Consider the following 18,563-nt stretch of genomic DNA (forward strand, 5'->3'; position numbering starts at 1 on the left):
TATGATTTCACTAAATACCTATTCATGAATTGCCCAGAAAATTAAAAATATATCCCCAAGAATAGTTTGAAAAAAAATATTTATAATTTACTTAGTCTCATTTTTTTTAAGATAAGGTAAGAAAGTTAATTGAGTTTTGTACAAAAAGAACACTTCTGTGAAATGCACTTTTTAGAGTTACACATTGGTGACTTGTGGTTGTAGGTTTCATGTTTGTATCTATGTTCATATCTACTTCTTTGCCTCAGTCTTCATTGCCAGTGAGGCTTCCCAAATCTCACAAATCCCTGAACCTCTAGGTGAGGGCTGGGGGAGCAAAATCCCTCCTTCTGTAAACAAAGAGCAGGTTCGAGACCACCTGATGAAACTGAACAGGTACAAGTCTATGGGGCCTAATGACATGCACCCCAGGGTCCTGAGGGAACCGTCTAAAGTAGTTGCCAAGCCTCTCTCCATTGAAAAGTCAGGCCAGTCAGGTGAAGTCTCTGGTGACTGGAAAAAGGGAAACATCACTCCCATTTCTTAATAGGGTAGAAAGGAGGATCTGGAGAACTACCAACCAGTGAACCTCACCTCTGTGCCTGCGAAGACTAGGAAACAGAAACCTTGATGTGAAAGCACAGATAGTCATGGTGATTTTCTACAAAATTATTCATTTTTATGTTTATACTAAATTTGGCAGATGCTTTTGGACAGACACTCACACGATTCCAGCCATTGTAAGAGTATACAATTAACTTTTTTTTGTTTGTTTGTTTTTTGCATCAGCTGTACTATACTGCTATTTCAGCAGCAGCATATCAAAAGCCAATGGTTTCCCTTCCATTTATCTCTGTAATCTACATGGCAGAATTCATCTTATCCAAGTTCTAGCGCTGTAAAAAATAAGCATCCAAGACAAGCTACTTGTTTAGATTTTCTCAATATTAAAAGAGAAAACTAACATATCTCATTTCTGTCTGCTAGAACAGGAAAAGGACTTCAACTACCAACTTCAGAAGGAACTTACACTGCTAGAGTACATGAGCCTTGAATAATGTTGCTTCAGTTTTTAATGCAAAGAAAAACGTGTTTTTAATAAAATGATCTTAGAGAATATGTTGCTTCTTTCTACAAATTAATGTCATACTTTTCATACCTTGCTTTGCTATCTCTTATTTTTGTTGATGTTTTTAAATGTATGCTAAAATTGATTCCAGGATGAAAAACCTTTTAAGTTTTAAAATGGACATTTTATGAGAGAATTATTAAAAAGAAAACATAATAGAGAGTGGTTTAAAGTCCTAGGATATGTATAGCTATGAATAACAAATATAGGTATAATTATTTTGACAAAATATCCAAGTTTATGTTTTGTGATCAAACACAGGTCCTTTACAATAAATATGGTAGACCTGCCAGATTTTGAAATAGTGTTCTTCATTATCTACTTTATATTTCAACAAAAAAAATCAGGCAATATGCTGTAGATTAAATAATACACATGTTCACCTGCTCCTGATGTATCTTCTAATATTCCTGGATTATAACATGCAATATTTCATTTCTAAATCACAACTAATGAAGACACAGAAAGGCAAAGAGAATACACAGAAGCATAAAAGCAGAGTTGTTTCTGGTAATAAAAATAACTATGCATATAAAACCATCTCCTTTAATGTAATATTTATTTTATGTGGACCAAAAAACTGACAGTACATTCCACTAGAAAATATGGTAATGTAGTATTTAAATATGCTCCATTTGGTTAGACTCAAATTCTTTTATATTGCAATTTAAAAACAAACATGAATGTTCATCTCTAATAATAAAATAAGGTACAAACAAGAAATTGGACATAAACCATGAATAAAATATTTTAAAATCTGGTTAAGAATAAAGGAAGTATCACAAGAAAAGTTGCTATATGGGAAATTTATTGTTTGTGAAGAAATAACAAGATTTTATTAGATAGTATCTAACTTGCAACTTCACTTTTCTGCTAATTGTTGTTCTGTGCTAACACACAGAATGTATTTGAAACATTCAGGTGATCAAGAGTTAAGAGATCTATGTTAAATTCCTTTGATCTGATTCACAAAACCTAAATTTCACCATGCAAACACTAAGCACCTGGTCTAATGGCTCCTTCCCCAGTCAGTAGAGAGAAAATGGTGACAGAACATAATTCACATTACCTGTCTTAACATAGACCAAACTGCCATTTACAGTTGCCCTTTTCATTGACTATATGGGGAGTTTGGATGACTACGGCAGACTAATGCTTACGTAGATATATTTACATAAAATGAGTTCCTCAGTAGATAAAACTCTGAATCCTCAGAGGAATACTTAAGATTTGTTAGATATGGGGGAGGATGTTTTTTCTCTTTCCTTTTGAGAAATGATGTAAGGCAGTTTTGTGTGGATGTGGATATGACTACAGCATGGGAAAAACTTAAAAGGATTGAATCATCATAAACAAGAACAATACAACTATCAATATTATTTAACCACGTATCGTTATATCGAAAAAAGGCACCTCTGAGACACTTCTCCAAGGTTACTGTTGTTTTGCTTTGTGTGGTTTTTTAAAGTATTTATAATGTGATGATCATCAGATTGTCATCATTAAATATGTTTACTCTGAAATAATTAAAATAAAGAAAATAATCTATTTTCATTAAGAAAAAATTGGAAACACAAAAATTACTTCCAAACCTTTTATATTAGTTTCTGGATGATCAACTGTATCTCTTACATAAATAAATAAATAAATAAATAAATAAATAAATAAATAAATAAATAAATAAAATCCTGTTTGTTTTCTGAAATGTATGAGACAAAATTCCCTTATAAACAATTCAGAATGATTGCTTATGATTAGATAAACAGACTGTGAAATAAAAAAGTGTATAAATATGAGACACCTACAGAGGTGTCTGATGGAAGCTCTGCAAGTGAATTTCCTGTCATAATTACTTTTTCCTTATAGGCATTTTCTTTATACTAGCCAGCCCTGCACTTCTGCTAGCATAATTACTATAGCAAGTAATGGGGAAAAGACAGTGCCAGAGCTGTCCTAACAGAAAATTCATTAAGTGCATTCTTCCTGGAAGAAGCAGTAGGGAACACTACAAGGTGACATTTCCAAAATGCCTAGGTGTACGTGTTAATAAGACATTTTGCACTTCTTAATAAGACTTATTATGCACTGCTAATAAGACATTTTGTTATCTTTTAAGTATGTTCAAAATTAATGTAAGCAATATAGTAAAGAGGAAGTAAAAAGTGAAAGCAAAGCAAAGTTTTGTTTTAAGATGCAAATAAGAACCAGGGCTTCCTTAATTGAGCTCCTCTTGAAGATAGAAAATTAAGTGAGAATTTGTTGCCTCAGTAAAACAACAGTAAAAAAATATGGTCAACAGGAAAAAAAAAAAAAGAGGATCTTTAAATTGAAGTTTTAAAATTGTAAATACAAAATGCAAAGCTATTTGCAACTTTTACAGGTTACTCCACTTTGTTGATATATTAGATTCAAAAATAATAGTGTATAACAGATATTTTACATCTTCTACCTGCTGCTATGTAAAATCTGAAAGTAACTTGATCATGTGTATGTATTTGTCAGTCATTTATTTTGCAGACACCCCACACTCAAAGGGATTTGGAAGCAAAAGAAGCCATTACTACAGACACAAACATGGAAATACAACTATTATTTCAGATTATTGAACCTTTTTAACATTTCAAGAAAAGAGTCAGACATTTAAACTATAGTTAGCTAGTTTTGAACATCTATTTCATTTAAAGAACAGCATAATACAGAAGCAATGTCAAAGGATGACACCGGCATTACAGAATATGCACGTGGATCCAGTACTCCTTAAAACATTCAAATATGTGCTGTTTCCCTAGCCTAGTGTGCTATGACATGAAGTCTTAAGAATTACTGTGACTATGTCCAAAATTCTGTAGAAGAGGAAACACAGATTACTGACTAGAAATAGCAATAAAACTATGTAGCTCTTATGTACAAATTCTCTTGATATTTAAATTAGAACTAGAGACCTCCTTTTCGCCTTGTCAAAAATAAATAAATAAGTAAATAAATGTCCATGTCATATTAGTGTGACTAGAGAATAAGCACTATCTTGAGGTACAAGTTATAAGCACAGAGGAATGCCTTACAAAAATATGATTACAATACTGAGACCATGGCATCAAAAATTAATATATGGGAACATTTTCTGACAAATGATGGATTTTTTTTAAACACAATGGTAATAGCATTTTCAGCAAAGATTCTTAAAGAAGGCAATACCATTTCTCAGTCTCTTCTCAGGAGTATATGAATACGTAGTATTTTTAAATAATGGGAACAATGAGAATTTATTATAAATACAGTTTTCAGGCATCTCTTTTTGCAAAAAAAAAAAATATATATAACTGGGTTTCAGTTCACTTAAGTCACCAATCAAAACAATAAAGAAATGCTGAAATGTAAAACAAACAAAAAAATCAGTTAAACTACAACATTATTAAGTTAATAGGATTTTTTCAGCATTTCAGGTGTTCACAGTTGAGATCTGGCCCACTCAGTTAATGGATCCTCTATAGCCCTCCTGCCACTAGCCACTAAATATCTGCTCTATTTACTTCCCCATATGTCAGTAACTGAAGTGGAAGCCTAAGCACTGAATGCATTTGCAGAGAACAAAGTGTTGTCTTAATTAGAACCTGATTCTAATCCCCAATAACCATCATCTTTGTTAACATTATCCACTAAACAGTGTGAAATTGATGCGTGCATACTCCAAGCTTGTTTCTGCATTACATGTTGCCCTATAGTTCCCTCTCTATACTAGTACCGTATGGTACTAGTATACATATATATATAAAAGATGGATCAAAAACCCAAACCAATTTAGTGGTAGAATAGATGTGATTATAGGTTCAACTGTTTGACTAATCCATGAAATCATGTACTGAATTAAAGTATTATTAATCCATGTAAAAAAATCAAGAATTGAAAAACTGAGAAAAAAAAAAAAAAAAACACATTTAAAACAGCCTATCAGGTTGAAAAAAAAAAAAGGAAAAAAAAAAAGATTTATTCTCACATTAAAAAAAAATAATCCTATTTATTTTCACTATTCTATCTAAATCTCCCTCACTAGTCAGACTGGCCAAGCTATACCAGTACCTGGTATAAGACATATACTAGCAGTGTAAATGGATATAAACAACCTTAGTTGTACCTGAAGGCATATATGCCTGTGCCCATATACAAAGCATGGGTGCACATACAGTACCACTGATAGCAATTTTTGCATCCAGATAAGCAAATTTTAGTTAGCAAGAGCTCCCCAAGTTCGACATAAAATGAATTTAAACTGGAAAACAGCAGACTATCTACAAATAGTAAAGATAATTCAGTATAATTTTAAGCCATGAAAGGTCATATACATTTTATCCACTCAGATCTTCATCCTACTGAGGACTTTGCTTGAGTTTCAGTGAAGTTAACTTAAATTCATGTGTATATATATAAATATAAACTGTTATTCATTTAGAAAATATAAGTTATTTTTAGATATAGGATGACCAAAAAATCTTCCTTTTAAACTAGTGAAATGAAAGAGTAGCTGATACTCTTGATATTGAACAACTGAATTTTGGAAAGTGTATCAGACAGCAAAACATTTTTTTTTTTCAAACCATTTCTTTCTTTTACCTCAGAGACCTTAAAAAGCAAATAATTACTTAGAACAGTATTACTCCTAATTTGGTACAGGTAAATAAAACATCTGCAATTAATAACTCACAACTCCCAGACTGAATGAGGCTGTCTCCAAAGAGACAAAATAAAGCTCAAGCCCCCAAATTTGTCTGTCCTGTAAAATCTTCATTCAATTTTTTTCCTGAGTAACAGCAAATTTACTAAAAATATTAGTCTCATTCCTTTTTTTTTTTTTTTTTTTTTTTAGTTTGAAGAAATGTTGACGGTTCTGCAGCACTTTTTATTCAACAGTTAGAGTTACTTAAAAAGTAATTATAAAAAGTGGTACATTTTCCAATACTGATATTATGATCTTTAGGAATTTAGTTTTCTTTTAGCAACTGTTAATGACTTGAAAGTGATCCTAACAGCCACACCTGGTGGAAATTAAAGATAAAAAGTAAGTAAGAGCAATATTAAATCAAATAATAGTGGTAGTATAAAATAAAGGGTGCTGATGTTTTTCTAAAAAGAAAGAAGAAATAAAAGTATAGCCACAAGAATTAAAAAAATATTTTCAATTTGTTTTACAATGAGAATTATCAGCTGCCTACCCCACACATTTCTCATGTAATTAAATACAGTTTAATATCTTTTTCCACATCTCTTTTCATTCTCTAACCTGAGTATCATTGCAAGAAACAACAGTCAGAAAACCGTCAGCAAGTTATTTAAAGTATGATAATTTGAGATCTTGAAAGAAGATAATAGTAATAATTTTTAAGAACATCAGTTCATTTTGTTTGTGGAGTAAATCTTAAGAAGAGATCAAGGCATTGATCTTACAACAGTCCTCTATGGAAGACCTTTCCGATAATCTGTATTCTGTGGAAAAACGGATATGAGAAGCTGGAATCTATAATTAGAAAGAAATAAAGAATGTACTGCAAAAAAATTAGAGGTATAACATTCTTAATATTACTTTGAAATATCATTTCTACTAGTATCTACCGATTATGTAGAATTAGGTCTATGAATTTTCTGCATGTAATTTGTGTTTTTAAGTAATTTGAATATAACCATAGTAAAGGAATATGCACATTAATAAACAGATTTGTTTGTTTTCTAGAGTGAAATGCACAAAAAATAGGTGATGATGATTTCATAACAAAAACAGCTGTCACAATCTGTTGTCAGTCAGGTAAGAAGCTTGTTGACAAGTCGGACTTGAATCTTCATCAACAGCATTGAGATTTCACGTCAACAGTTTCATTTTACTATCTTAACCATTAAGATGTTTTTCTTATTCTCTTTTTTGTTTGTTTTATATGTACGCAAATGCACTGTCATTTATAAATGCACAGGGGCATATAAAACATTAAGTTAATTTTAAAGGCAAATACCAAAGCACAACTAATGTTTCACAAATTTACGAGCCGTATTTTTAATAAGTTATCAATCAGTTTAAGTCCAAAAGAGAAAATCAGAAGTAAAACAATAAAAAGCAATATTGCGAGAAGAGGCAAACATTCATACATTCTCTCTAAAAGGGTGAAATTTGTAACTGTTGGACTATTTTAAACACAATTCTCTGATATTTCTTATGTTTTTCATTTTCTGCCAGAGGAAAATGCCAAATATATGGCTTTCATTTTTGCTCCCGCTGCTGCTCCAACTGTCAAAATATCAGTAGGAAACAAATACGAAGGCATAAGCTTTAAAGAAACACTATACACTATTATAATGTGTAATTTTTTCTTATTCTTTTCTTTTTAACAAAACAATGAAAAAGACAACAAAAAGCATTCATTCACTACTACCTTTCATTACCCCTCCTGAAGAATAATTCCAACTATGTTTATATATTTGCAGATCTTTTTCAAAACATTTTAAAACCTGTTTTTCTGAAATACTGATCAGCTTCCAATTAAGGAAAAGACATAGCAATGATAAAAGCTAAAGAAATGCTTTCAGATCTTTTGTTCAAAAAAGGTCTAAAATTACTATTCCCTAAATTGAAAACAAACAAACAAACAAAAAGCCTTCCATTTAGCTTTTGCTAAAAACAGACTGTATATCGACTAAATGAATCACTACATATAACTCCAATATAAATAAGGGTTGAGAATTTTACTCATTAAAGGAGCCACTCATTGCAAGTTAATTATTCGAGCTCAGAAATCTAAACATGAGATACATGACTTAGTTTACCTCCTTTGACTGTTTCCTTACTTCCTATAATTTTTAAAGAATAAGTTAATTTTATGAATGAATACAAAGTGGATAAGCAGCTTGATAAAACACAAAAGTGCTATGTGAAGAAGTGGCTACATATCAAAGGTTCACATCCATTTCTATAAACAAATCATTCTCTAGACAGAATTCTAGTTAGCAATGTTGAGAGATCTTGGCTCTACTACTATGGTGTAGTACCTCAGGCAATTCATTTCAGGTCCTTGAAAATTACTTATTGAACAGTATAATTCCTCAAGAGCTTTCTGAGTGTTCAACTTTCCTAACTTAAACTTCATGTAAAAAACAAAATGTGACAAGCATTCAAAGTTCAGAAAAGGTAGATACAAAAGAATAATCAAACAAATCTAACAAATTGTTTATGTCCCAACTCAAACATCACTATACAAGAAAAAGGGAATTCATATACCTTTGTACTGATGTGTTGCCTGGTGTGTTATCCAAAAATGATGCAAAATGACAAAGCAGTGTTTGTGTTCTTTCCTTTACACAAGAATCCATTACAACCTTATAACTAAACTAAGCAGTTCAAATTCAAATGTTATTTTTGGCTGAGCACGTTGGGTAAAGCCTGTATTTCTTGCATTCGATAACTATTAAACTAATTTTAAAGATATTCCTTCCAGTCTGCTTGGAGCATCCGACAGGTCCATAAGCACCTGTTTTCTCTGAGGAGTACTTCAGCTTGTCAGAGTTTTTTGTTACTATGGCAAAATAGCTCCAAGTGCACAAACTATTTCATTTTAGAAGGGCAACAAATCTTGGCTCTATGCTGCATCATGCAAACAGGCAACTGAAGTGAGCACTGGAAACACTCCAAAGGTACAGGGAGATGCCTAAATATTTACAAAAGTAAAAGTCTCAAAAAAAACGGGACGGTTGGACTTAGATGAACTTGGAGGTCTTTTCAGACCTTAATGATTCTATGATTTCTTAACATTATAAATTGAAATGTTAAAATTACTTTTAATAAAATTACTTATGTATTTGCATTTAACCGTATTTATTATTATTCTTCTATGAGTGATTAGAGAAAAAAAAAATAATTTCACCCAAAAGCTGTAAGAATAATGACAGTGACGACAGCATATGCATTCTGAGAGTTGTTCAGCAATGCTTCTCACAGCTTTAATTTCCAAAAATAAAAAGCACCACACAAAAGCTAATTATATATTTAATCTTTCAGGTAATAAAAGTATATCTCCCTCAGATTTAAAAGCTAATCTCCCACACCAGAATGTACGTTATCAAATCCAATGCTTATGATAAAAATGTACTTTGTATATCAGTGATAATTAACATATTTATTTTCATCTTGTGTAATTCTCTGAAATTTATCTATGTTAAGAGACACTGGTAAATATGATTGGCTTTAAAGATTACAGGCTTGGTTCTTATATCATCTACATTGATTTTACATCTTTGCATCTCTAAGCACTTGAGTAGAGCTATTCTTGACCTATATTGATACAAAATGATATCAGAATCAGGGAAGATAATGTCTGGTCATTAGTCTCAAAACTATGGCAGTCTGCTCAAATATGTAGATAATAGTGCACTGTAAGAACGTATCGGGACGCAAGCCATTATTTGGATCTAATCCAATTTATATATGGGCAAAGAGAACAGTCTCTGTCAGTTCATCTATAATGAACACTCAATGAGGAGATTCTGTAAAACTCCATTAAAATGTAAAAAGAATAGCAGAAAAGGGTAGCTGCAGTTTTCCCTCTGCAGTATTATGTGACTTACTGTCCTGGTTCCAGTTAGGACAGAGTTAATTTTTCCTCATAGTAGCTGGTAGGGTGCTATGTTTTGGATTAGGATGAGAAGAGCGCTGATAAAACATGCTGATGTTTTAATTGTTGCAGAGCAGTGTTTACACCAGGCCAAGGACTTTTTGGCTTCTCGCTCTGTCCTGCCAGCGAGCAGGCTGGGGGTGCAGCAGGAGCTGGGAGGGGACAGACCCAGGACAGCTGACCCAAACTGGCCAAAGGGGTATTCCATACCATCTGGGGTCATGCTAAACAATATATAGGGGTGGCTGGCCGGGGTGGGGGGGCCGGCTGCTCGGGGATAGGCTGGGCATCGGTCAGCAGGTGGTGAGCAATTGCGTTGTGCATCACTTGTTTCTTACACATTATTATTATTAATACTATTATCATTATCACTATTATTATTATTATTGTTATTATTATATTCCTGTCTTAATAAACTGTCTTTATCTCAACTCACCGGCTTCACTTTCCCGTTTCTCTCCCCCATCCCAGAGAGGGAGGGGAGAGGGTGAGCGAACGGCTGTGTGGTGTTTAGCTGCCAGCCGGGTTAAACCACAACACTTACTTTTAAATTATAGTGTATAAAGTACAAATAATTTACTCTGGGAAAACTATTATTTTCATTTTAATTAACAGCAAAACATACCGTAAATATAATATCAGAAAATATATATATATATTCTACAGATATGTTTCAAAGGCTTTTAGACAAGTTTTGAATAAGCTATCTAGTTTACAAAGAAGATGTGTATTTAACTATTATTCTGTTAAAATTCTTACAATCATATAGAAATTTGACGATATTGGCTAGAAACCTAAATGCAGAGTAAAACACTCTTCAGACAATCTTGGCCACTGATCAAGTAAAGTAGATTAAGATATGACAATGGTGAAAATTTGACTTACTTGTCAACGAAACATCTGCAAACATACTTTGATGGAGTTACAGGTTTACTTTGCCTTTTGTTAGCTAATGAAAAAAATACTGTTCTTGTCTTTTTGCAATTTCTTCTTTTACTGAATAATTATTGCACACAAGCTTTAAAAGCAAAGTGTCATCACTGACATTTTAGAAATGTAGACTATCATATTAATTCTGACTTTATAAGGAGCATTACAATAATGGATCCCTATATTTTATCAACATAATTTCCATGTGTTTACACAAATAAATTTAAAGATGCAATATATTGAAAAAATATTGAATAGTACCCTCCCCCAAGTATAAATACAGTATGCATTTATTAAATTTAGTATAAATTCTGGTACTTTCTTTGTATTGTTTTATCTGATAGAGCTGCAGAATGAGACTGGAATGCAGTTTTGGAAGGTTTAGCCTTCACTAAAACTGAACACTCTTTAATGAAAATAACAGCATTGTATCAGACAGCTTGAGAAAACATGATAAAACCATGTCCTAGCATTCCACAACAAAAGCAAGTTACAAAATATCCCTGAAGGGTAGAACTACTTTTTAACACTTAACCATAAAAAGTTATTAGTCTATGAGTCTGACATAAAAATAATAATAATAAAAAGAATTTTATCAAAATATAGAAAAACAAATACATATTTAAGTGTAATAAATGTTATCCTTTGCTGTCTTACATATTTAATAATGTATTGGCTTAAACATGTTGTATTTTCTTATAACACATTTAACATAAACATGTTATATTTTCTTATAACATATTTAAATACACCTACAAATTAGTAAGTCTCTCTACAACCAGTTGGAGTCCCAGGTCAGTCACCTAGAATAACTCTCAATTACGGATGACTTCACTCTTCCACTTCAAGACCCCTACTACCTTGTAACCATGTAGCCCTGTAATGCAGTATCACCACTTCTAGTAACAAGCCATAACCCTTGTATTGAATTTTCAAGGCCTCAGAGATGGCAGTTACCACCTTTGTGCTGTCTGAACTTCTCTTCATGTGGCTGCAGCTTTGTTTTACTTTTGTGTGGGAGCAACTTCTTAGTTGACTAGGTCTCTATGACTATACTTCATCTTTGTATGGCACAACCATAGTTTTCTACAAATAGCTGTAACAAGCTGTTATTCTGTTGGAATGAGATTGGAATGATCTTAACAAAAAGATGTAGGATAAGGAAACATGGGTTTGGTATTACTGCAGAGGTCTTGAGGGGCGGAGAGAAGACAGTACTGAGGTACAGAAATGGGATGACAATAGATGAGGCACAGGCTTGGCACTGGAAACTCCACGGATATAAACCACTCACCAAAGGTCAGGAAGCGTAGACCAAGAGCTGGATGAAATTAGCTTTGAGGGTACAAAGACAGCAAAGAAACAATATGTAATATGCATAAGGCACAATGGATATAGTAAATCTGGATGTGACATTATTTGTAGATGTTGATGAATAAAGACAGATAAAGGTGTGTGCTAGCAAACATATAAAAATAGTCCAAAGTCCAAAAGGTCCGTCCGTACAGGAGGAAGTATAAAGCAGCGGCACAAACATTATATTCATGCCAATGAAAGACTCCAGAGGCTGATGACTTCTACTGTTAACCTCTCCAGCTCTCCAAAATCCTGGATTTTAAGATCCAGGGGAGCAATTGAATGGTGAGAATAACCCCAAGAAAAGGGATAGAAACTAACAAGTATGTTATAATTTTAATAGTACTATAGTTATTATTACCATTTAGACAGCTGTATAAAAGTACACTAACTTCAATATTATTTTTTTCTGTAATAATTACATATAGACTAATAAGGGTTCTTGAATTAGACTATTGAGATCTCCATTATACTGACAATTAATTCTTGGCTTTACTTATACATAGTTTGCTTCCTTTTAGTCCCCGAACAAGATTTTGATTTCTTTCTGCTGAGTTACCATTTTGCAATCAGGAGTCCTAAAAATAACAACAGATTCAACCTTAGCAGATTAAATTATACTGCACTTTTCTGATATATTATTGCTCAACCTTTACTTTCCATGGTGACATGATTAATGGTGATGACAACTTGCATTTCTATAGCAGTTACTAATGAAGGAGCTTAAAATCTTCTGCAAATATCAATACATGTAACACTGAAGTATCATTTTATAGTAAAACACCCTGTTCTCTATATATTCAAAACACATTTACAGAATTCATTCTTTGATCTGATGTGAGCAGCTGTAAAACTGGCCTTAGTTCCAAACTTTGTTTCATTTGGTCACTACACAATTTTTCCTCTTTCCTGTGCCTCTAAAAAGACATGGTTAGGTGTATCTGTTAAAAAGCTTAATTCAAACTGTTATAAACACGTTCTTATTCTTTATATTATACAGCATATATGTACACAAGACTGTAGCATGCACACTGGAACACAATCTATTGCGTTTTGTGAACAAGGAGTTCTAACCAGAACAGAGTGGCTATCTATGCCATACCTGAAAACATTTGGAAACTATCTAACTTTCAGTATCTGATTTTTCTATTTGTAAACATATTCTTTACAAATCTTATTCATTTCTCCACTGTCAGTATGCACCATCTGTATTTCTTTTGTATGTGTATACACTTGTATAAAAACTCATTACATGTTCAGGATCCTTGATGTAGCTGTATCATTTATTACTAAGATTTTAAAATGGATGAAAAGTTGGAATAAATATATGTAATAAAAATAAGGATTTATATTTATTTTAATTTGTGAGGTACAACATTATAACCAAAAGTGCTACATCTAATTCTGTTAAGAACCTACCCCACTTATGCCTTAGCTAGCAAATTTGGCATTCATGATGAGCTGATACTAAAATTCCTGAGGAAATATTATCTAGTGCCATTTATAAGGAAAGCTGAGTTATCCTAATATACCTCCACTCCCGTTTTTCTGAATATTGCAAATATAAATCAATGAAAGTTCTACCATATTCAAAACAAAGTCTGAAGTCACATATTACTTTTTGGATTACTCTTTGGATTTATTTTGTGTATCTCCTTTGTACTTACTGATAGGCTTCTCCCTTCTGGTCCTAAGTCAGGATGCTATTTATTCCTTTGGATACTGAGTTTATTCATTTTTTTTTTTTTTTAAGCTTTTAGGAATTAAAAAAAAAAAACAAAGAAACAACAAACAAACAAAAACCCTTGTGTAATACCACAAATGACTATTCTAACAAAAATCACCATTTCTGAAAGGACTTTTGGTCAATCTGTTTGTTTTATCACATCTTCAGAGTTTTCTTTCCTTTTCCTATACCTCCTACATGGGCAATGTTCATTACCAAGTGTAAAGACCTATTATTGAATGCAGCTAAAATGTGAAGATATTAGCTAAATTTAAATTACTAAAACATAATGCCTTTTTGTCTTTTAAGTCTAGCAGGAGATTTTGCCATTCCTAGTTTCAGTCATAATACATGTCAGATGTGAAGTGGTCCAATTCTACATAGAGTAAGCTACCTAATAATTGATTATTTAACTACTGACTACTCAGCAAAAAAATAGCTAATTTTATGACTGTTGCTGGGATTTGTTAACCCATGAAAGTATTTTTTAAAAATCTATCAGATTTCATGTCTTTTTTTTTTAGCTTTATATTTATTTAGTTTTATATTTATTTAACTTTGTATTTAACTCTTACCATTCTCTACACAGCTCCCCAAATTTCCTTTTATTTTTTTTATGACAGCTTTCTCAAGAGCAGCTATATTTTTAAAATGTAAAGCTGATGTTAAATACTTTGAATTTAATGTCATGCTGCATAAACAGATGGAAACTATATACTTTAATCACACACATGATTCAGTTAAAATGTCCAGTCTAAAGCAGTGAAGTGCTTCTAGAAATAGGCAGACAACTGAAAAATTAGGCCAGGATCAGAAAATGCTGCGGTTTTGATAAGGAGTATCACAAAAGGAAAAGATAATGAAAGGCAGTGCATAAACATTGTAGTACACAGTAATACTAAACACATGCTTAATATAGCCCAATAATCAGAGAAATGAGCTGGTTGCCTTTCTTAAATTCATGCTGCAAAGTCTACATCACATGAACCACAACACTATTTGAACAAAAGGACTCACACACGGCAGGAAATGGAGTACGCTTTCCTGAATGTGATACTTCTGATGCAGTGAAGTTTATGGCAACATTTATTTAAGCAATAACTTGTTGAGAATGAAGTTGTATTTCAAGCAATCTGTATGAAACCAATTTTTTTTTTTTTCAAGAGCGATTTTATTTCCTTTCCTCCTCAACTGCAGGAACTTCAATAAGCATTCTGAAGGAATAGAAAACAACCAGGAAATGAGTACACATTTGGATTACTTGTCTCAACTATCTCTAGCTATTAGCTGTTAACCTTTTCCCCCCCGCCTTATAATTATAATCCACATGCATGTTAGTGCTACAGGCAGCTCTAAGAAACCCTTTCTGTACTTTAGTTAGTTGTTGGTGAGTCTTGGATACCTTCATGCAACAAATAGCTGTAGGATCATACTACTAGGCATCTGCTTCACAGTGTTCTGTAATTCTGCATTGCTTGATGAATGGATGGATATCACCCAAGCTGCCAGAATGACAATCATCTGGAACACTGAGGCATCTCAATGTCATGGTAACTCTGATAGAGTGCAGACTATCTACAGCAGAATGATACAAAGTAAGGAACTCATAGCAAGTCTTCACTGCTAATGCTTTTACTAAGTTTTTATGTGAGAGTGACTGCTCCTCTACGATTTTTTAATATTGGACCTGAATAAACAGGATGATTTCTTGAAGCATGCACTTCTATAAAAATAAAGAATCCTCTTCACATCAAGTGTGAAGAACTAAGATCCTCAAGAGATATGCTAAAACTTAAGACACAGCCTCATGGTGACAACTCAGTGGAGTTTAAAATTACAGGAAAGGATCTTGCACAGTCTGGTAGAAAAGGCCAAAAAAAAAAAAAAAAAGGCCAAAAATAGCAAAGGATTCAGAATCTTCTGCACACTTTAGGAAGGGCTGTAAAATACGATCCTTTGAGACGAAGGTTCATCTCCTGTGACAACTGTCCACATACATTCCATGAATGAATTTAATCTTATCAGTGTATATAAATACCTGAGAGTGCAAAAAAGCCAGACTCTTTTCAGTGGTGCCCAGTGACAGGACAAGAGGCAATGGGCACAAACTGAAACACAGAAGGTCTGAACATGTCTTTACTATGCAGGTGACTGAGCACTGGCACAGGCTGGCCAGAGAGACTGTGGAGTCTTCCTCCTGGGAAACTGCATGGATGTGGTCCTGGACAACCTGCTCTGGGTGTCCCTGATTGAGCAGAGGGTTGGACCAGGTGACCTCCAGAGGTCCCCCTTCCAAGCCAAACCATTCTGCAGCTCTGTGACTCTGACAGTAAGATGAAAATGGAAAAGCACTCTGTGATATGTCATGTCCGTAATGTACTGCAAATAAAGGAACTAAAACTTGCTTGCTGAAGAAATTTTTGAAAAGATTGAGTGAAGATTCTTCTAAAGTCTCTGAAGTTTCGCAAAGCATCATGAACGTTTAAGTGAGATCTAAACAGACAGGTTGAGTTTTACTATTGTGATTACGTGGGACATAAATCAGAGAATTAAACCCAGTAGTTTGGAACCTGTTCAAGGAAGAAAAGCTGTCACTAATAAAAAGTCCTAAGTTGCTCCATCATGGCTTAGGATGGAGTGACAATTGCCTTCTGCATGTCCAGCTGTGAGGCCTAGATGCTTAAACAGAAAGTGCATCTTATTGGATGGTGAAAAGATTTTTTTTTTTTCTTGTAGATTTCAATACCAATCAATCAACGAAATAAGAAAAAGGGTTTTATCCTTCATATGAAATAACTGTAAATCATACTTAAAACCCTCATGAAGACATAAAACAAAAGGAAGGACCTTGCACTGACAGCGAACCTCAGACAGATCCAAAAGGAGATGATATTAAAGGACTGTTTTTAAACTCTATGACAGCACTCTTCTTTGACACTGAAAATCATGCACCAGATTCCCTTTCTGAAGAGCTGAAAAAAAAAAATATATATATATACTATCACCTATCACCACTTAAGCTTGAAAATAGAAATGGAAGTTTTCAGTATTTTGAAGTCTAAAATTAAGGTTGTCAATTAGCCTTTCTCATCAGCACCTGAAAACAGTCACCATAGAAATTTCTGCATTTGAGATGTACAGGAAGTTTTCAGGGGTGAATGAGAGCCTATGTTAACCCAACTGGATCCTTAAAAAGAAATTAAAATAAATAAATAATACTGATTGTATGGTGGGGTGCAGCAACGACTATATGCGCCATAAACCAGCCACTAATTCCAGTACACAGACATCTTATGCCATTTCTCTTCAACATGCTAGGCCAGTCTGGCTGTGAATGGAGAGGAGGACAGGCAGAAAGCACGAGACAATGGCGAAGAGAGTGACTACAACTACCAGCTATACGCTGAGGGCTCCTGTCCAGGCTGGCTATTTGGTTACAAGAAAGAGAGCAGAGTTTGTTTGGTCTCTTCTTCTCTGTTCGCAAATCATGCATTTAGTCAAAGTTTTCAGCTGTGGCCAAGTAACTCTTAGTTCCCCACCATACAAGTACTAGAATTTGCATAAGGAAAGAAGTTCAAAAGTCATCACTATATGGTTATAAATGGCTGTGACTAAGGAAGAAGTCATAAAATGAAAAATAGCAAGTGACTAAAGTTAAAGGAGAGCAAGATTGAAATACCTGACCCAAGAAGAGGTAAAAATGCTTTGGTATATGAGGCCTGGAGTATTCCATTTTTATTTTAATAAAGAGTTTCAAATATGATCTAGGAAAATAGATATGTATATCTAACATTACTGGCCAAAGTTGTAAAAAGTATAGCGAAGAACAGAATTAGTGGATAGCGACGGTGTATCTGGGAGAATGGAATGATCAGTAGAGTGAGAAAGTTTGCTAATGACAGATCTCTTCAAAATAATAAATCTAAGAGTCTGATGTGGGGAAAAAAAAAAGAGAAAGAACTTATAACAGACTGACTGGCAGATTAAATTTGATGTAGACAAATATTAAATGATGCATAAGACAAAATTAAGTTTAACTGTGCAAATAAAATGATGGATTGGAAACTGGTAAATAAGGGTACCAGTTTGGTGTTATGAAAGATAATGTCACAAAAATTTAGTCTTAGTACAGACAGAAGTGAACTAAACATTAACATTTATTAAAATAAAATAGAATGGAGAACATAATTTAGTTATCAGATAAACTTTCATCCTGAATACTTAATGCAGCTTTGATCCTCCAATCTCAGAAAATAAAAAAAAAAGAGACTGTAGTAAGGCTTTTGCCATTGATACGACAGCCTCACAGGCAACCCTGGTAAACAGTGTCTTACTTAAAATGTTATGGAGTAGGGTCAGTGCTGTTGGGACAATTATAACTGTTTTCACTTTCAGATTTGAAAGATGTACAGAAACTTCTAATTTTTTCATGTGCTTTTTTCTTTTTTCTTTTTTGGTTAAACAAGATGTATGCCCAAATGGTAAGCATGGTATTTAAGCTTGTACGTAACCTGAAACCGGGAAGAACTATAGCTACTCTGTTAGCCAGGTTGAGAAAGCAAAGTGACCTTGAAGAATAGGGCCATAAGAACAAACAAAAAAGTGTCATTAAACAGCGTCTACATTTAGAAAAGTGAAATGTACTGCTTATTTACAGGCTGACAGCTCTTTAAAAGAAGATCTGGCTACAGAGCACAAGCTGAACATGAATCAACAGCCACCTCTGAAGAAGTCAGACATCATAATAAAGTGTACCTGGGAGTATCTAACAGATGGGGAGGATTTTTTTTCCTCTTTA

General features: G+C 33.4%; 1 protein-coding gene and 1 long non-coding RNA gene across 15 annotated transcripts in view; one reads left to right on the forward strand and one right to left on the reverse strand.

The window, feature by feature from the left end:
• The window catches only part of CSMD1 (CUB and Sushi multiple domains 1), a 1,157,973-nt gene that overhangs the window by 321,166 nt on the left and 818,244 nt on the right, over positions 1 to 18,563 (reverse strand). The gene's annotated exons all lie outside the window — the stretch shown is intronic.
• LOC310896118 overlaps positions 1 to 18,563 on the forward strand; it is a 254,818-nt gene that overhangs the window by 217,256 nt on the left and 18,999 nt on the right. The gene's annotated exons all lie outside the window — the stretch shown is intronic.

This window comes from Anser anser (genome assembly GCF_964211835.1).
Source record: "Anser anser genome assembly, chromosome: 3".
In the NCBI taxonomy this organism is placed as follows: Eukaryota; Metazoa; Chordata; class Aves; order Anseriformes; family Anatidae; genus Anser; species Anser anser.